At 38.7% G+C, this 21,633-nt stretch overlaps 1 pseudogene; it reads left to right on the top strand.

Moving 5' to 3' along the window:
* Window positions 1-3,254: 3,254 nt before the first annotated feature.
* LOC130858394 (mitochondrial adenyl nucleotide antiporter SLC25A24-like) overlaps window positions 3,255-21,633 on the top strand; it is a 71,173-nt pseudogene continuing 52,794 nt past the window's right edge.

The raw sequence follows: 21,633 nt of genomic DNA, 5'->3' as shown, positions 1-21,633 counted from the left end.
TTATTATTTCAGCATGTGTAGAATTTGTAGTGATGTTTTCTTGATACTGGTAGCTTTTTTTCTTTATTGGTCTAGTTACAGGTTTATCAATTACATTAATTTTTTCAAAGAAAAGAGCTTTTAGTTTTACTAACTTTATTGTCTTTTATTTCATTCAAGTCTTTAAAATCCTTGCTATTTATTTGTCATTAGTTTGCTCTTCTTTTTCTAATTTCTTAAAGTGGAACCTTAGATCACATGTTTAAAATTTTCTTGTTTTCTAATACAAACATCTAAAGCTATAATGCTAATTCTAGGCACTGTTTTAGCTGCATTCTACATATTTTGATGTATTTTCATTATCATTCAGTTCAAAATATTTTCCAGTTTTTCCTGTGATTTCTTCTTTGATCCATGTGTTATTTAGAAGTATATTATTTAATTTCCAAGCATTTGTGTATTCTCCACTATCTTTTTGTGACTGATTCCTAATTTAATTCCATTGTGGTCAAAGAACATATTCTATATGATTTCAGTCATTTAAAATTTATTGACTTGTTTTATGGCCCAGCATATGGTCTTTCTTACTCTTTCAACTTTACATGTGCAGTTGAAAATAATGGGTATTCTGTTATTGGGTGTACTGTTCTATTAATGTCAATTAGTTGATCATGTCATTGAAGCATTTTATACCCTATTGACTTTGTTTCCTCATTCTATCAATTGTTTGACTCTGTGTATTTATCTATTTCTCTTTGCAGTCTGTCCATTTTTACTTTATGTAATTTCAAGCTTTGTTATTAGGTGCATACACCTTATGATTGTTATTCCACCTTGATGAATCAACCCTCCTAATATTATAAAATGTCTTCCTTGTCTTGAAGTCTTATTTGGCTGATATTAATATAGCTACCCCCAGCTTCCTCACGATTATTGTTTGCATAGTATTTCTTTATCCATCCATTAACTTTTAACATATTTGTATCTTTATATTTCATTTTTGTAGAAAGCATATAGTTGGGTCTTGTGTGCTCCACCGTTCAATTGGAGTGTATAGAATATTATGCTTAATGTAATTATCTACATGGTTTTAAGTCCCACACCTTTCTTGTTTTGCTTATCTCAACTGTTCTTTTTCCTTTTCCCCTCTTATATTCTTTTGTATTAATTCAGCATTTTTTGGTATTCTATTTTATCTCTTCCATTGGTTTATTAGACACACCTCCATGATGTTTTCAACATTTGCTCTAGGGTTTCTAGCACGCATTTTTAAATGTATACTACTTCACATATAATGTAGGAACCTTTTAGCAGTATACTTCCATGTCCCCCTTCCCATCCTTTTTACTATTGCTGTCACATATTTCACTTCTACATGTTATAAGTTCCACAATATATTATTATGTTTGTTTTTGACAGTTAATTATCTTTTTTAATTAATTAATTAATTTTTAATTTATTTACTCATTTATTTATTGGCTGTGATGGGTCTTTGTTGCTGCATGCAGGCTTTATCTAGTTGTGAAGAGTGGGGGCTACTCTTCAGTTGCGGTGTGCAGGTTTCTCAATGTGGTGGCTTCTCTTGTTGCAGACCACAGGCTCTAGGTGCGAGGGCTTCGACAGTTGTGAGACGTGGGCTTAATAGCTGTGGCTCGTGGGCTAAAGAGCTCAGGCTCAGTAGTTGTGGCGCATGGGCTTAGTTGCTCCAAGGCATGTGGAATCTTCCTGGACCAGGGCTTAAACCCGTGTCCCCTGCATTGGCAGGTGAATTCTTAACCACTGAGCCACTAGGGAAGTCTTTTTTTAAAAAATTTATTGATTTGTTTTTAATTTATTTATTTACTCATTTGACAGTTAATCATCTTTTAAAGAAAAGTCATTTATATTTATAAATGCCTAACACTTAGAATATTTTAAAAGCTTTATTAATAGCTTTCTATTTTATTAATTCCTAAAAGTTATTCATTTAAATAATACATATTTTATGACATTTGGTCACATCTTAATTATAGCATATCTTTTTTAAGTTGAATTTTATTTGTTTACAAACCTAGAGCACACTAGATGGTAAGCTTCTATGAGAGCAGATTCAATGTTCTCTATTTTTATCTCTAGCATTTAACAAAATGTCTGGTATAAAGCTACATGGAAATAACATCTTAAACTATATCTAACTGTTATTTTGAGAAATAAGTGAACTTTACTCTATGGTCTGTGGAATTTTATGAGAAAACTTTTCAAAACATGGGTGGGCCTGCCATTAGACTGTGCCATTGACTTTCAAAGGACATGACTGGGGATTGAGGACACAAAGCTTCAATGCAACAAATTACAGAACTAGATTTTTACCTAATCCTTCAATCCTACCTACTGAAATTCTCTAGAGCATCAATTGTAGAACATTTCAGGCTCTTTTTGTGGGAGCTTGTAAGAGAGTTTGAGGAATGGCAGAAACACGTGGTGTTTCAAAAGGCAAAAGAAAAGGTATTTCAGGATGGAGGGCGTGGTCAGCAGTGTCTAAGCAGGACTGGGATTAAATAAGGCAAAGATTTTAAAATGTCCTGTGGATTTTGTGATGAGGAAGTTCAGTGAAGTGGTGAGTGGTGGTGGCTGAGATGAGACTGCAGTGGATCTGGGAGAAAGTGGGAGGTGAGGAGGAGACGGGTTCTTGGAAACAACCCCAGGTTCCCAGGGAGGAGACGGAGGGCGAGGCTGCTCGGGAGGACTGCCCTCTTCAGATCTCCCCCGCTGGGGCAGTGGACGCTCTCATCAGGGGTGCTGGTCTGAGCAACTCACTTACCTGCTGCCCCAGGGGCGCTGAGCTCGCCCCGGGAGATCCTCGACGCCGGAGCGCTCCTTCGACGCCGCCTGGGGGAAGGCATTCCTCTCCGCAAACTCCCCTCCGCTCCCGGGTCGACCGCAGGCTGGAACGGTCCTGGCCGTCGCGTCTGGCGCCTCAGCTTCCAACTTCCGGGATCACCGACCCTCGCACGGCGCCTCGGCCGGGGCCTGCCACGTGGCGGGCCTCCCCAGGCTCCTCTGGCACCGCCCGAGAGCCACAGGCGCGGGGGCCCTTGCCCCAGGCGGCTCGGAACCGCGGCGGCTCGGGTCTGGCGCTTGCCGCCGCCGCGCTGACCACGCGGACCCGTCGCCCTGCGCAGCCGCGGCGTCGAAGAGGCGGCAGGCTGCGCGGCCGCCGGCGGGACGCCCTTGCTGGGGCCGGAAGGAGAGGCGGCCTGCGATCCCTGCCGCCGCGGGCCAGCGCCGCCGGGGCCATGCTGCGCTGGCTGCGGGGCTTCGTGCTGCCCGCGGCGACCTGCCACACTGACGACGACGACGACTACTACTTCCACTACAAGATCCTCTTCCAAGACCTGGACCACAGCGGGGACGGGGGTGGTGGACATCGTGGAGCTCAAAGAGGGCCTGAAAAACTGGAGCTCCTCTTTTGGCTTGCACCAGGAGAAGGTGAGTGGCCGGGAGAATGTGGCTCCTCCAGTCTGGAGAGATGCTGGGCAGACGGTGAAGCTGCTACCGACCAGGTTTCTTGGCCTTCCGTAATCAATAAAAATTGATATGAGGCCAGACGAGAAATTCAGGCAAGGCTTTACTGCAACAGGGGGAAGTGAAAACCAGTAACAGTTTCTCTTGCTCATTCCCTCAGCGGGGAGTGAACTGGTTCCTTATATGGGATGGGATGAGGGTGGGGGTATGTCCAGACATCAGGCAGGAGGGGTGGCTTAAGTGGTTTGCCATCCCTTTGGTGGTGTTGAGTGCAGGGGGCATGTGCAGTATCCTGCTTTTGCTGTGGGCGAAAGAAGTGGCAGTTGGGTTTTTTATCTCTTTGTACCTTGTGCATAATTTGTCCCAAGGTGTGCATGCAAGCAGTTATTTTTAGTCTCTTGTGGTTTCTTTGTATTTTGTTGCTGGAGATGGTTGTCCAGGTGCAAGCACTGCAGCAAAGGGTCCCCGGTCCCAGGTCCCAGGTCCCAGCCTGTCTCAAATCCAGAGTCGCTCTTTCCAGAGCTGCTCTCAAGGGCCCAGGGTGGGATTCTCTTCCGTGAGCCCCTCACAGAGCGATAAGGCAGCCTAGCAAAACACCTTCTCCACCTTCTTAGAATGGTCACTTTCCACGAACACCAAAACCTTCTCTTGGGCTTTTTAGGAGATGCTGAGTGGGTTTCTGGTGACTCATTCACCGTTTACTGAACTGGTGCAGAATTTCAGGGGCTGCGTTAGCCTTTGTGAGTGCAGGAGTCAAAGACCTTATCTATTCTCTAGATGTTCATGGCCAGGATTCGTGCTTCAGGTTCTTCCTCAAACAACAGGCACACACGGGTCCCTAAAGCTGCTCTCCCACACCAAAGACTGAGGGAGAGTCAGACCTTTATCCATGCGCTTACACTTCAGCTGATTGTTTTGGTACCTTGCCTAAATTAGGGATGTCTTTCTTCTCTAGATGAGTCTTGATTATTTAAAAACTGTTTAGGTGGAAGTTTTAGAATACCAAGAGAAAACAATTATTCTGTTTCCACTTTATCAAAGCAAAACAGTCTTCCAATATTACTCTACTTGTTTAGCTCTCTGCTGGTGAGGGGTGTGTGTGTGTGTGTGTGTTAGAGGTCCAAACGGTTCCCATTGCTCAGGAAATTCCTTTAAGAGTTCTGTGCTCCAAAATGTATTGCTCTGATTTGAGTTTTATCTCATTATCTCAGTCCTGTATCGTCCTACTCTGCTTAGTCTCTTCAGATTGATGACTTAAACCTTCTGCATGGCTTTATTTTTCTTATCCCTGGGTCCTGTCTCTTAGGACAGTCTCTGGTTATGTATCCTCCTCTTAGGCCAGAATTCCAGGACACTGCACTTCAATCTGTCAAATATCTTAGGCTTCTGCTTACCTGAGAAGGAATATCAGAGAATAAACCTGAGAGATAGGAATCAGAGAGGAATGGTAGGGATATAGGAACATTAGCATGAATACTTATGTAGTGTGTATACTGTGTCTACAAGAATAGTATTCCATTCATGAAGGGTATTATCTTTAAGCTGTTACTTGGAAGAAAACCACTTATTTGTTTTGTTATAGCAGGCTAGAAGCTTCTGGGTAGTGCTTTATGTGATAGGACTGCTGAGTCCTATCGTCGTTATATGGCCCCTTTGCAGTATAATAGGACCTTTGGTCCAATGCAATTTACTGTATATACACACATTGTAAGATCAAAAACTCTTTAACTGTTGGATTGTTCTGCTAGTGGAGGCTCTGCAGGCAAGTAAGGCAAGCACATGCTTAGAATGTGTGTCAGTTCCAGTCAAGATGAAACACTGTACCTTTCAGGGTGGAATAGCTTCAGAGTAATCAACTTGCTGCTCAGTGGCTGGTAGCTTCCCTGAAAGGATGGTGTTAGGTCAGTGGCTCAGTATGCATCTCTGATGGTAGTAGGTTGGGCATTTGGCAGCAACAGCCCCACCAGCTATATCAGGTTTGGTAAGTGGGACCCATACTGGTTGGTCCATGGATAGCATCTATCTCCAGCAACATGGCTGCTCCATTCCTGAGCCCAGTATGTCAGCACTGCTGTTCATTATGTCAACTGATGAGAGTCTGGCTGACTTTAACTGGCTGACTTCAACTGATTTCAGCTGGCAGACTTCAACTGGCTGTCACTCTGTCTACTTGGTTGTTTTGTACCTCTTCCACAGTAGCAACCATACAATATGAAAATATTTTTCCTTTACATTCTCTCCCATGGATCCATCCTAATGCATATTTCCCAGACCTCTGTGTCTCTGATCTTCTAATCTTTTTCTTTCCAGGCTACTGATCATTGAACAAGCTACTCACCACTGTCTACAGGTCTCTACATATTGTTATTTCTGGCCACTTCTTTTCTACATAAAGTGAATCATCAGGTACACCACTTGACATTCTTCTCCCTTTCCCCATATTGCTGTCTTTCTGGACTATCCTTGAGTGGTGTTGTAGTGCATATCAGGCTGTTTTCAGTTTGCATTCACATACTCAGAAATCCATCCATGGACTAAGCTTATCCTTTTTACTTTTTCCTCCTGTGTTGGCTGGTCATAATGAACTTCCATGTAGTTACAGGAGTGAGTTTAAGGAGAGGTGGTGGTATAACAGTGGTGGGGCCTGGAGATCTGGACCTTCTTTGTTTCGTTTGTGCTCTGATTCTGCTTGTGCTTGATCTCAGCTGTGCTGTTCCATCATATGGATTGCTGCCGGGCTCACCAAAACTTACGACTTGGTGGGTCTGACAGAACCTAGCTCATGAGAGTCAACCCTGGCTGCATGGTCATTTGATGTCCCATATTTAAGCACTCTGTTTCTACCGGGACCCCATTGCATGTCAGGAACTGTTACCGTTTTCTGCTGCAGACTCTCCTTTTGGGGCTTGCAGTAACTCCACACAATATCTTTTCATAGCTCTGATACTTTGAATACCATAGAGCCTGCTGGGTCAGGCGGCTCAAGAGGCAGGGCTGCTGCCTATGACTAGGACATGTGGAGGAGCTCTTTCCCACTATGGTTCCCATTGAAAGCTGTCAGCCTTTCCTGTTTCTCAGAAATTGGTCAGGGCAGTTTGCTCAATTTTGAAATACATTACCCCCAGAACTCAGAAGCCTCAGATGTTGTGTTTCCTTCTTAGGGAGGTGTGAGATGCAATCAGTTGCCCTTTCTTTTGGTGATGGTGGTGGGGCATATCCTGACATACCTCAGACCACTGGTCCTGGAAATACTTAATTGATATGGTAGACCCCTGAATCTTTTTTTTTCAGACAATACTTTATTGGGGTCCCTGCTGCAGCATGGGGGAGCGAGAACAAACAATAGATTCCTCTGCTTGCCCAGCTCTCTGAGGCGGGCGAGTTTGTTTGTTTCTTTTTTTTTTTTTTTTTATAATAAACTGCATATATTTAGAGTGTACAATTTGGTATTTTTTTTTCTTATTAGTAATGTATATATGGCAATCCCAGTCTCCCAATTCATTCCCCCCCAACCCTTCCTGCTTTCCCCACTTGGTGTCCATATGTTTGTTCTCTACATCTGTGTCTCTATTTCTGCCTTGCAAACCGGTTGATTTGTACCATTTTTCTATATTCTGGATATATGTGTAAATATACGATATTTGTTTTTCTCTTTCTGACTCACTTCACTCTGTATAACAGTCTCTAGGTCCGTGCATATGTCTACAAATGTCCCAGTTTCATTCCTTTTACAGCTGAGTAATATTCCATTGTATGTATGTACCTCATCTTCTTTATCCATTCATCTCTTGATGGGAATTTAGGTTGCTTCCATGTCCTGGCTATTGTAAATAGTGCTGCAATGAACATTGGAGTGCATGTGTCTTTTTGAATTATGGTGTTCTCTGGCTATATGCCCAGTGGTGGGATTGCTGGGTCATATGGTAACTCTATTTTTAGTTTTACAAGGAACCTCCATACTGTTCTCCATAGTGGCTGTACCAACTTACATTCCAACCAACAGTGCAAGAGCGTTCCCTTTTCTCCACACCCTCTCCAGCATTTACTGTTTGTAGATTTTCTGATGATGCCCATCCTCACTGGTGTGAGGTGATACCTCATTGTAGTTTTGATTTGCATTTCTCTAATCATTAGTGATGTTGAGCAGCTTTTCATGTGCCTCTTGGCCATCCATATGTCTTCTTTGGAGAAAAGCCTATTTAGGTCTTCTGCCCATTTTTTGATTGGGTTGTTTGTTTTTTTGATATTGAGCTGGGTGAACTGTTTATATATTTTGGAGATTAATCCTTTGTCTGTTGATTCATTTGCAAATATTTTCTTCCATTCTGAGGGTTGTCTTTTCGTCTTGCTTATAGTTTCCTTTGCTGTGCAGAAGCTTTGAACTTTCATTAGGTCCCATTTATTTATTTTTGTTTTTATTTCCATTACTTTAGGGGGTGGATCAAAAAAGATCTTGCTGTGATTTATGTCCAAGAGTGTTCTTCCTATGTTTTCCTCTAGGAGTTTTATAGTGTCTGGCCTTACATGTAGGTCTTTCATCCATTTTGAGTTTATTTTTGTGTATGGTGTTAGGGAGTGTTCTAATTTCATTCTTTTCCATGTAGCTGTCCAATTTTCCCAGCACCACTTATCAAAGAGGCTGCCTTTTCTCCATTGTATATCCTTGCCTCCTTTGTCATAGATTAGTTGACCATAGTTTATCTCTGGGCTTTCTATCCTGGTCCATTGATCTATATTTCTGTTTTTGTGCCAGTACCGTACTGTCTTGATCACTGTGGCCTTGTAGTATAGTTTGAAGTCAGGAAGCCTGATTCCACCAACTCCATCTTTCCTTCTCAAGATTGCTTTGGCTATTCAGGGTCTTTTGCGTTTCCATACGAATTGTAAAATTTCTTGTTCTAGTTCTGTGAAAAATGCCATTGGTAATTTGATAGGGCTTGCATTGAATCTGTAAATTGCTTTGGGTAGTATATCATTTTCACAATGTTGATTCTTCCAATCCAGGAAGATGGTATATCTCTCCATCTGTTTGTGTCATCTTTGATTTCTTTCATTAGTGTCTTATAGTTTTCTGAGTACAGATCTTTCACCTCCTTGGTTAGGTTTATTCCTAGGTATTTTATTCCTTTTGTTGCAATGGTGAATGGGATAGTTTCCTTAATTTCTCTTTCTGATCTTTCATTGTTAGTGTATAGAAATGCAAGAGATTTCTGTGTGTTAATTTTGTATCCTGCAACTTTACCAAATTCGTTGATTAGCCTGAGTAGTTTCCTGGTGGCATCTTTAGGATTTTCTATGTATAGTGTCATGACATCTGTGAACAGTGACAGTTTTACTTCTTTTCCACTTTGGATTCCTTTTATTTCTTTTTCTTCTCTGATTGCTGTGGCAAAGACTTCCAAAACTATGTTGAATAGTAGTGGCAAGAGTGGACATCCTTGTCTTGTTCCTGATCTTAGGGGGAATGCTTTCAGTTTTTCATCATTGAGAATGATGTTTGCTATGGGTTTGTCGTATATGGCCTTTATTATGTTGAGGTAGCTTCCCTCTGTGCCCACCTTCTGGAGAGTTTTGATCATAAATGGGTGTTGAATTTTGTCAAAAGCTTTTTCTGCTCCTTTTTATGTGGGATGAGGGTAGAGGCAGGGGTGTGTCCAGGGGTCGGGCCGGAGGGGTTTAGGTGTTTTGCCAACCCCTCTGGTGTGTTGAGTGCAGGGGGCCTCCTCAGTACCCTGCTTTTGCTCCTGATCCCCTGCTTTTGCTCCAGGCTCCTCAAAATGGCAGTTGGTTTTTTTTGGTCTCTTTGTATCTTTTATCCAGAATTTGCCCCAACTGTGCATGCACACAGTTATTTTTGGTCCCATACAGTTTCTTTGTATTTTGTTGCTGGAGGGTAGGTGGGTCCAGGTGCAAGCATTGCAGCACTGTAGTAAAGGGTCCCAGGTCCCAGGTCCCATCCTGTCTCATTCCCCGCAAGAGACTCTACACCCTTTTTCTTAAGGGGTAAGGGGCCGAAGGTCTCTTCTTCTGAAACTTCTTCTTGCTGAACAGGGGCCGCAGACTCTAGCCTACCTGAGAGGTGTAGAAGTCTCTCGCTGACTGTTCCAGGGACCTGTAGGGACTGGGCCACTTTCCACTGGAATGGGCTGAATTCCTTGAGCCATCATGAGCCTTACTTAAAACTGTTAGAGCCTAAAAGACACAAACTTAACCAAAAGGTTAAACAAAAAAGGGCTAAAAAGGAGGAGAACAACAATAAGCATTAAAGGGCCTAGTAAGGGAAGGAACCTGGTTAACTTTGGGTTTCCTTAACTGTTGACCAGAGAAGGGAGGTGATATCACCCCTGCCAGAATTATGAAGCCACTCTTCTTGGGTGTATATTTCTTAACATTAACTTTTACCTGTCCTGTCGCATTGATCGAAGTGCAGCAGGAAGTATTAGTTACCGCACAAACTCTACCTTTTTCTGCCAGAAGATAATCAAGGGCCAGATGATTGCCAAGAACCACATCAGCCAAGGAAAGAAGAGAGGTCCCAAGTCTTGTTACAGCTTCAGATAGGAGCCAACCCATTACATCATCTCACTTATCTGTTGATGGTGCCTGGTTTTTGAATAGGTATCTCAGATCTTCCACTGGCTCACAAGTGTTGCTCTTCTGTTGTGACCTGCGGGGTTTCTGGAGGTAAAGGCTTTAGTCTGGACAAATATACTCAACTAGATATCTCTTGCAGTTTGACAGCAGGGAAGGTGGTGAAGATTACTTTATAGGGGCCCTTCCATTTGGGCAATAGTTGGTCTTCGGGGGACCCCGCTTCCCAGGTTTTCAGAAGAACTTGGTGCCTGGGGTTTATTTGTAAAGGAACGGCTCCTTCCTCTGTAGTTTTAGTGGGAGCTGGCAGTGCCTTGTGGGCATGGTGCTGGATTGCCTTCTGAACTTGTCCTAGATTGTAACATATCTCAGGGCCTGGTTCACTTCTTCATAGAGTAGAATGTCAGTAGTAAGAAAAGGCCCCCCATAGGTCATTTCAAATGGGCTAAGTCTCAGACCACTCCTGGGAGCTACATAGACCCTGAGGAGTGCAAATGATTTAGGGTTGTTATAATGATTAAATGAGTTTGGACATATAAAGTGCTTAGAAGTAAGTGCTCAATAAATGTTAGCTGTTATTATCATCATTATTATTGTGTTTTTTCTAACATATGTTCTGCCTGCTTACAAATACTGTCACATATTCTTGGAATGTCCTGTCCCATTTCTCTGCCCAGCTAATGCCAATTTTTCTCTGCAAATCTCAGTTCAAGTCCTCTCCCTCTGTGGAGACTCTCCGGATTCCCCTCAAGCTGCAGTGTATCTTGAATATATTCCCATCACATCACCTAACAAATTCTTTTGGTTATGTGAATGGTCTGTAACTTCCTTTAAGGCAGGGACTGCATCTTCTTGTCTTTTAATACCTACCACATAGTCCATTGCCCAGTTCACAGTATTTATTAATTCAGCAAATATAGATTAAGGATATTTGTATGTCATACTTTATGCTAGGCGTCGATGGTACAAAGATGAACAAGACATGTCCTATATCTTTGAGGTGGGAGTCTGCTAGAAATGTATATGATGCTCATTTTAAAATTATGATTATTAATTTTTTATTTAGAAAAGCAGGACACCCCAGTGAGATTTGAACATACACTCTTACTTCGTAAAGCTAGGTCTCAAAAATCATTAATCTGTGGGTCATACTAGAATTTCACACATTTTACCTCATTTAGTTAATAGAGTGTGAGATCTCTGATGGCAAAGACTATGTACCTTAGTATCTTTATTCCCTCTAGGTACTTGACATTCATTGTTTACCTCAGGTAAACTTACTTACATGTAAGACTCATAATTATTTGGAATGACTTGATGGCTTTTGACTCCAGTATTGCACAAATTAAAAATCACCTAATGTGTTTAACTTTGTGGCTGTGACTGAAAAACTAGGACAATGAATGCTGGTAGAAGTCATGATTAGCATGAATGAAACATGCCAGTGTCGGCATGGTATAGTAGCTTTACTTGCAATACATTTGTGTAATGAGTTTCTTCTTTCTTGTAGGATATTTTTAAAGCTGTAGATGCCAGTGCTGATTCCGGATTAGGCTTTGAAGAATTTATGCGGTACCTTAAAGACCACGAGAGAAAAATGAGGCTGGCATTTAATAGTCTGGACAAAAATAATGATGGTGTGTGTGTTTGTGTGTGTGTGTGTTTTATCCACAATTAGACTAATATTAATAATAACTATGAGTACTAGAGGGTATTTTTACTACCTTTTAACTTACTTCTACTATCAAAGATTTAATTGCCTATTGTCTAGCAGTAATTTTTTAATGTCTAGGAATAATATATAAATATATTTATTAGTATTAAAATTTCTGTGTGTTTAACCTTCTTTTTAATAAAATTATTTTTGTCCTCTGAATTTAAAGCTTCTTGGCTTAGTGAGTAGGCCTCTTCACTTTTTTGCAATATATGAGCTAAAAGTATCATGGTGATTTAAAAGTTATATTTATTGTTTTCTGATTTTGAAAATATTTCAGGGGTAGGAAAGTTAGATAACACAGAAAAGCTCCTGAAGAAAGTAAAAGTTACCTGTAACCTTGCTGTTTAGAGATCAAGTTTAGTATTTTAATATTTTTATATTTCCTTCCAGGCTTCTTGTCTGTGTTTCTTTCTTGGTTTTTCTCTCTTTAAATGGAATTGTAGTCACACTGTATGTATAGTTTGGTGTCCTACTTTTTTCTTTTAATGTCAATGTAAGCATTTCACTTCATTTAATATTCTTCATGAACATAGTTTTTAATGACCTTGAAATATTCAGGTGGTAAGTAGATTTATCTAATCATTCTCATATTGTTAGACATTTAAAATGTTTCCAATCTTTTACTCTTATACATATGATCAATATCCATGCTGATTTGCAGAGGGAAGGAATACTCTGTTAAACTTTGTTACAAACCCTTAAATCAGAGAGATTAAATGTAAAGGTAGAATACCATTTCTGCATCCACATGTGGCTAATTCACTATGGGTAATTAGAAACTAATTATGCCCTATTTAGGAAACATACCTATTAATTTTTAAATTTTGTGAAATCCAATTTTTTGTTAATTGAAAAATTCTAAGTGTACCAGAAAAAATATTTTAAGGATACTATTGATGAATTCTTGGTAAGACAAAGTATAACCTGAATGTCAACAAGCTTTAGTAACCTGTGAGCACAAAAGTGGTTTCATTTCCCTTAATATCCAAATTGTAGTGCTCCAAGCTTCCATTCACTTCCCAGGATGAAGTTTAGGCCTTTTGGGGGCTTCCTACTAAAATAGTACCCAGAAGCTTTAGAAGTACTAATTGTTCATGTCTGTGAATTAGACCTGATCATCATTTGCTGGTGATCTAAGACTGGTAGTTCTATTTTTGTATGGTTCTAGAATTTCACTCTGTTATTGATGGTTACTACCATGATCATTTGTAAGCTGAAAATCCACGGTGTCAGATAATCAGTGAAATTAGAATTCAATTAGTGAAAATATAATTAACGTGACTATTGCCCCTGCAATCCAGTGCTTATAGCTCTTGGTGATGAGAGAGAATACGCTTTCTGAGGCAAGATGGGAATCCAAAGTAATATAGTGATTAGCAATATAGACCTTTTACTTTCTGCTGGAACATCACAGCTCAGGCCCCAAAGTCCTGCAGTGGCACTATTCTGGTAGAGCTACTCTCTGAATTCCCACTGGCTTCTTTTGTTTTGAGCACCTGAGCCATGACAGTAGGTATGAAGCTCTTCTGTGGCTACCAGATCTGCAGAGTTCAGGCTGTAGCAGCCCTGCAGAGGCACTGCTCTCTGTGTCATCATTGCTGCCGCTTCAGTGACTGCACTTCATTAAAGCTCAGCCAGTTTACCTTGGCCATGATGCTTCTTGTGGGTGGGAAAGGGAATACCCCCTCTGTTATGAACTGAGTTGTGTCCCCCCGAGAGGATATGTTGAAGTCCTGGCTCCCAGTGCCTCCAACTGTGACCTTATTTGGAAATAGATCTTTACAGAAGTAATCAAATTAAAAAGGAGGTCATTAGGGTATGCCCAATAAATAATAGGACAGGTGGCACATAAAGGAGAAATTTGGACACAGGGACAGACATGCATGGAGGGAGATGATGTGAAGTGGCCATTTGATGGTGGAGTCAGGCTTAGAGTGATATGTCTACAAGCCAAGGAATACCTAGGACTACCAGAAACTAGGAGAGAAATATAGAACAGCATCTACTCAAGGAGCATGGCCCTGCTGACACCTTGGTTTCAGAGTTTGGTCTCCATAATTGTGAGACAATAAATCCTGTTGTTCTAAGCTACCCAGATTGCGGCCCTTTGTTACAGCAGCTCTAGGAAATGAATACACTCCTCCTTCTTATGCTTAATCAGAAGGTGTCTTATACCAGAATATTTTGGGCCTCAAAGTACAGCTTTTTCAATTCATGTGAACATGCTGCCACCTTCTCCCGGAGTGCTTCCAGTTTGGCTGAGATAATTTCTGATATCCAGTGTGCATCATTGACCCTGGAGCCAACCTTTCTCCCCAAATCCTATTGTTGCATCTGGCTCAGTACAACATATCTTTTCCCTTCTTGTCCTTCCTGACATCATTGTTTTTCTTGGGCGTCTCCCAGTTCATCACGTATTAATGTATGTGAAACATTAATAGTAGGATTCAATTTTTACCATCCCCTTTTCTGTGCCTCATGAGTCTTTCCAGGCCTTGTGCCAATCAGTGGAGACAAGAGGATGCATGTGGGCTGGTGTACTATACTGTCAAACTCACTAGCTGGAAGCGCTCAAGGCCCAGTGTGAGCTGATCTGTTTAACTTCTCTCATCAAGAAGTATCTGAGTCCCTGCTTCTGTTCAGCCAAAATGTCTATGGAATGTGATTATAAATATGTGAATGAAGTAATTATTAAGCATAATTTGGTCATTAAGATTCTTTTTTGGATGGAGTTTCTTCAAGATTGAGAAAATGGTGGGGAAGGAACTAATATTTATTGTACTTTACTGTCTGCCATGTCCACTTTAGCTGCTTTATGTTCTAAATCTTATTTTTGTCTCATACAATCCTCACAGCAGCTACATTTTACATATAAGAATACTAAGGCTAAGTAATTTTGCTTTACATTGGCTATCCCAGTGAACCACATCTAGCGGGGTTTATGCCTTTGTGTAGCCCTGAACCACACTGACCTGGGCTTGGCCATTTGACTTGCTTCAGTCATCAGGACATTAGCAAGGCTTAATAAGTACTTGCACGTTGGGACTTTTCCTCTTGGAATACTCCCTCTTGAACACCCTAAGCCACGAGAAAAAAGCCACCAGCTGATGAGACCACATGAACAGAGATGCCCATTTCATTCCCAGCTGTTCTATACTTCCATCTAAGGTAAAAGACACGTGAGTGAAGCCATCTTGGATTTCCCGCTGCGGTCAAACCTCCAGATGACTGAATTCACATGTGACCCAGGCAAAACCAGCAGAAGAACCAGCATGTTGAACCGAGCTCTGATTGCACACTCATGGTCAAATACACTCTTTTTAAACTGGTAAATTATTGGATGGCTTGTTACTTAGTGATGAATCTCTGGTATAGGAGTGGAATATTTCGCATTTGCCCCGGTAATTACAGTGCTGGAATGGTTGCAGGCCTCCTCACCATCCATCTAACTACTGTTATTCCAGCAAATCCATTTCAAGTCCACCTTTCTCAGCGAAAGCTTGCTGCATATAATTAAAGACAACATTGACTCTCACTTTCATCCCATAGGTGTTGATTATATTCTGAATTACAGTACCTAATTTTTCTCTACATCATAGCTTGAATTTTTAACTTCTTTAGGATAAGGATTACTTAATGTAATTTTGGTTCCATGAAGCAAACAGTTTTTGAGCAGTATACGTGAGCTAGTGCACTAGGATCTGTGTTAACAAGGGTCTTCAGAAGCACACAGTTTTGGGTGAAATAAGAAGAGTAAACATACATAGCTGTACACAAGATAGACCATGATAGTCGCTATAAGAGTAATATAGGGAGAATTTAATTGTGCCCAGGAGCAATTTAGATTTGTTCTGGGTCAATATATCAACAGAATTGAAAAGAAAGGTTTTTTTTTTTAAAAAATTATTTTTTATTTAACATACGAAAATTGGAAGATTTCACATAAAAATTCAGTTTTTCAGGTTTTCTTTTAAAATAAAATCCAACAGATGATCCACTTTACAATATGGTAAAAATCAGTGGTGGTTTATTAGCAGTTACTTCATTTGTACAGATATCCTCTCCCCATAGATCATACTTTTCACCACTTGTCGTCTCCCTAATGTGGAGGTCAAATATATACTACCATTCATCTCTGCTCTTCCACTGTATTTTCTTCTTTTAAATTGAAGTATAGTTGATTTACAATGTTGTGTTAGTTTCAGGTGTACAGCAATGATTCAGTTATATACATATCTTCTTTTTCAGATTCTTTTCCATTATAGGTTATTACAAGATATTGAATATGGTTCCCTGTTCTATACAATAGGACCTTGTTGTTTATCTCTTCTACATATAGTAGTGTGTATCTATTAATCTCAACCTCCTAATTTATCCCCCCTCACCCCCTTTCCCCTTTGGTAACCATAAGTTTGTTTTCTATGTCTGTGAGTCTATTTCAGTTTTGTATATGTTAATTTGTATCATTTTTTAAAATTCCACATATAAGTGCTATCATATGATATTTGTCTTTCTCTGACTTACTTCACTTAGTGTGATAATCTCTATGTCCATCCATGTTGCTGCAAATGGCAAAATTTCATTGCTTCTTATGGCTGAGTAATATGCCATTGTGTATATGGAATATTCTTTATTCACATCTTCTTTATCCATTTATCTGTTGATGGACTTTAGGTTGCTTCCATATCTTGGCTATTGTAAATAATGCTGCTATGAACATTGGAGTACATGTATTTTTTTGAATTAGAGTTTTTGTCTTTTCCAGATACATGCCCAGGAGTGGAATTGCTGGATCATATGGTAACTCTATTTTTAGTATTTTAAGGAACCTCCATACTGTTCTCCATAGTGGCTGCACCAATTTACATTCCCATCAACAGTTTAGGAGGGTTCCCTTTTCTCCACACCCTCGTCAGCATTTATTTTTGTAGACTTTTTAATGATGGCCATTCTGACTTGTGTGAGGTGATACCTCACTACAGTTTTGATTTGCTTTCCTGTAATAATTAGCGATATTGAGCATCTTTTCATGGGCTTGTTGGCCACCTGTATGTCTTCTTGGAGACATGTCTGTTTAGGTCTTCTGCTCATTTTTTGGTTAGGTTATTCTTTTTCTTTTCATACTGAGCTGTATGAACTGCTTGTATATTTTAGATATTAATCCCTTGTTTGTTGCATCATTTGCAAATATTTTCTCCCAATCCATAGGTTGTCTATTCATTTTGTTTATGGTTTCCTTTGTGGTGCAAAGGCTTTTAAGTTTAATTAGGTCCCATTTGTTTATTTTTGCCTTTGTTTCCATTACTCTAGGAGATGGACCCAAAAAAATATTGCTGCAGTTTTTGTCAAAGAGTGTTCTGCCTATTGTTTCCTCTAGGAGTTTTGTAGTATCTGGTCTTACATTTAGGTCTTTAATCCATTTTGAGTTTATTTTTGTGGATGGTGTTAGAGAATGTTCTAATTTTGTTCTTTTACATGTATCTGTCCAGTTTTTCCAGCACCACTTATTGAAGAGACTGTCTTTTCTCCATTGTATATTCTTGCCTCCTTTGTTGTAGATTAATTGGCCATAAGTGCATGGTTTTATTTCTGGGCTTTCTGTCCTGAAGAAAGGTTTTTTTTTGTTTGTTTGTTTGTTTGTTTGTGTGTTTGTTTTTTGGAGCAGAGAGAATAGCTTGAACAGAGGCAGAATTACGAAATTGCCGGACAAGGTCAGAGCTGGTTAATACGGCATTTCAATTTGACCCTAACTTACTATTTTTGGGTGAAGATTTCATTGATATATAACATAAAGCAAAACGCATACATTATAAGTAAAAGCTCCACGAATTTTCTCAAGGCAAAAATACAGCATGAAAACAGCATCCAGATTAGGAAGCAGAATATCACTATCATCTCAGAAGCATCCCTTTTGTATCCCCTTCAAATCACCACCACCCTCCAAAGTATTTACTGTCCTGCTTTCTAATACTATATGTAAGTTTTCAATTTATCTTTGTTAAACCAATAAGCATACCTTGTTCATACTGTACCTTTTGTTGAAATGCTTTTGTTTCTTTGGTGGTCTCTTGTTTATCCTTTTATAGTACTTCATTTGTGACTCTTGTTTTTCACTCCTTTATTTATGCTTCCATTGCACTTTATTCAAAACTATTCTATGGTATACATTTAGCACAGAGTGATGTATTTTTAAAATAATTAGTGCATGCATACAAACTGGTAAACTCCTTGGGGGGTTGTTTCATTAATCTTTGGCTTCTCTCACATTTAGTACAGTGATTTGAATAGTATACTTTCAAAAAATTTTTAAAAATTATTGTACTGTATAGTGTTTGAAGATTATAATGGGATATAATGGAATATGATGGCATAAGGCAGAGTATTCACCTTACTCAGTTGAAAAGAATTTTGATTTCAGGCTGAGGAATAGACCAGTAAACTCCACTCTATGGAACTTGGAACACTAGGGCCTCTGAGTCATTGCAAAGAATCTGAGTTTCTACATGTAAATATTGGGCTTTGTCTGTAGGCTAAATAAATGTCACATACATATGTATACTATTTTTAAATGTATGCATATGCAGCTATGGTTTGTAAAGTATAATATAAAGGTATGACTGAATTTATACTAGCTTTTTAACATTACATATTTTTTCATTTAGGTGACACTAAAGTTGAATTTTTTAATATAATTTTTTTTCATATTTTAAAAGATTGGGTATACTCAACAGTTTTGTGTAAGGGAGGAATCAAATATTTTTTTGGACTTGGGGAGTGACATGATTAGATATGTGGTTTAGGGCTTGAGGACAATATGGAATACTTAATTTTTCCATCAGAACATTCAGCAGTGTGAGATTGAAATGCGTGGTAGTCTTGTATTAAGTATATTAGTTGATTTGAGTTATTTAACATAAGATATGCTTGTGTTAAAAAGAGTTTGGTGTTGTATTTTAAGTATGTTGTTTCTTTTAAAGCTTACCTTATAAAATGTCGAGTAGCCTTATTTTCATGTCCCTGAATCAGATCTTCAGAATTAGCTTTTTAATTCTTTCCAAGTAAGTACAGTAATCAATATCTGTTACAGATCTATAATCTCTAATTGGAAACCCTTGCAGCCAGATATGTTTATAAGTTTAGAATTTGGATTTTAGAAAAGCAGTATAGCTTATATATAATATGTTATGTAATACTCCACGTGGGGTCTGGAACACCACTGTGCAGTTATATACATGAATATTTCTTCAGTGAAACAAATGAATAACCACACTAAATTAGATAAATAATTGACTAAAATTAACCTCACACCAGTTTAAGGCAGGTTTTGCCATAAAGTTAATTTTGGTGCCAAATTTACAAAAAGTCTTTTAATTTTTAGAGCTAAGCTTTGGGTTCTGAATATGGGATTATAGGCCTATAAAACACGTGGGCTTTTTAAGACTATTGCATTCTAAGTATATTTTGCGTTGTTATCTTTTCAGATTCTTTAACTTGACATATTTTCACTTTTTAAAGGAGTAATAGAAACTTCAGAAATAATTGCTATTTTGAAATCATTGGGTGTAAATATTTCTGAAGCTCAGGCAGAAAAGATTATACAAATGTCAGCCCTTACCCTTATTTTTAATATTTTTAATTTTTGTTTAATAGTCCATGTTAGAAACTGGTTGCTATAAGTGTCACTTCTTTCTTCCTTCAACCCTCTCTCTCTCCCTCCCTCCCTCTCTCCCTTCCTTCCTTTTTAGTTTTGATAACATCAGCTTTTATTGACAGTGTTTTAAGAAAGATCCCTAAGAAATCTGTTGAATTGTGAGAATGCTATTGACTAAAACACAAAGTATTCTATTTATAGTCCCCAGGATAAGATTCTTCCTGCTTCTAGTTCAGAGAATGGTTGTAATTCTCTTAAGCAATTGATTTAAAAATTTTTAATTTTATTTTTTTGACATACAAAAAAAAAGTACGTAATTTATGTATACAACTTGATGAGTTTGGAGGTTAGTATACACCCAGGAAACTATAACCACAATCTATGCTGTAAACATGTCCATCACTTCCAAAAGTCTCTTCCCACCCTCTTATTTATTGTTGTTATTATTATTATTATCATTATTATTTTTGTGATAAGAACACTTTCTTGTAGTTAAATCTTAAATTTACTTATTTTTTAAATTGGGGTATAACTGATGCATAATTTTATATTAATTTTAGGTGTACAACATAATATATGTATATATGTGAAATGATCACCACAATAGGTCTGGTTAACATCAGTCACCATTTATAGTTATAATTTTTTTTTTAATGATGAGAACATTTAAGATTTACCCTCTTAGCAACTTTCAAGTATGCAATATAGTATTATTAACTATAGTTACCAGGCTGTACATTATATCCTTGACTCTTTAATTTTTGTACCTGTGATCCCCTTTACCCATTTTATCTATCTCCCAACCCCCTACCTCTGGTAACCACCAATCTGTTTTCTCTACATATAAGTTCTTTTTTTTTTTTTGAGATTCCACATATAAGTGAGATCATATGGTATTTGCCTTTCTCTGACTTATTTTACTTAGCATAATGCCCTCAAGGTCCATCTATGTTGTTTGCAAATGGCAAGATTTCCTTCTTTTTTATGGCTGAATAATATTTTATTTCATATATATATATATATATATATATAAAATCACATTTTCTTTATCCATGCATTCATTGGTGGACACTGACACTTAGGTTGTTTCCATGTAAGAACAATTACAATTACTGTAAGACCTACCCTCTTAGCAAATTTTTAAGTGTATACTTTGGTATTCTTAATTATAGGTATTATGCTTACCTTGGATCTTTAGAACTTATTCATCTTTCTTAACTGAAACTTAGCACCCTTTGACTAATACCTCCCTGTATCTCCTCCCCCCAGCCTCTGGCAACCACCATTATACTCTCTGCTTCTATGAATTTGACTATTTTAGATTAATTATCTGAGTGGTGTCATGTAGTATTTCTCCTTCTGTGTCTGGCTTATTTCACTTAGCATAATGTCTCCATGTTCATCCATGTTGTTGCAAATGGCAAGGTTTCCTTCTTTCTAATGGGTGAATACTATTCCCTTGTATGTATATACCACATTTTCTTTATCCATTTGTCTGTCAACAGACATTTATGTTGTTTCTGTGTCTTGGCATTGTGAATAATGCTGCAGTGAATACGGGAGTGCAGATATCTCTTTGAGATATGGATTTTGTTCCTTCAGATATATACCCAGAAGTGGGATTGCTAGATTATGTGGTAGTTTCTATTTATAATTTTTGAGGAACCTCATACTGTTTTCCATAATGGTTACACTAACTTACATTCCCACCAACAGTGCACAAGTGTTCCCTTTTCTCCACTTCTTGCCAAGACTTATCTTTTTTTGTTTTTTATAACAGCCATCCTAATGGGTGTGATTTGATGACTCATGGTTTTGATTTGCATTTCCCTGATGATTAGTGATATTGAGTACCTTTTCATATACTTGTTGGCCATGTGTATGTCTTCGTTGGAGAAATGTCCATTTAATTCCTTTGCCCATTTAATAATTTGGTTATTTGTTTTTGTGCTGCTGAGTTGTAGGAGTTCCTTATATATTTTGGATATTAACCCTTTATCATCCATATGATTTGCAGATAGTTCCTCCCATTCTGTAGGTTGCCTTTGCATTTTATCAGCTGTTTTCTTTGCTGTGCAGAAGCTTTTTAGTTTAATGTAGTCAAACTACAAACATTAATTTTTGCTTTTGTTACTTGTTACTTTTGGTGTCATATCCTAAATATCATTGCCAAGACCAATGTTGAGGAGCT

The sequence above is a fragment of the Hippopotamus amphibius genome, chromosome 1 (genome assembly GCF_030028045.1).
Source record: "Hippopotamus amphibius kiboko isolate mHipAmp2 chromosome 1, mHipAmp2.hap2, whole genome shotgun sequence".
NCBI classification, from domain to species: domain Eukaryota; kingdom Metazoa; phylum Chordata; class Mammalia; order Artiodactyla; family Hippopotamidae; genus Hippopotamus; species Hippopotamus amphibius.
The sequence above is the reverse complement of the archived record's forward strand: the minus strand, read 5'-3'. Positions and strand labels throughout refer to the sequence as shown.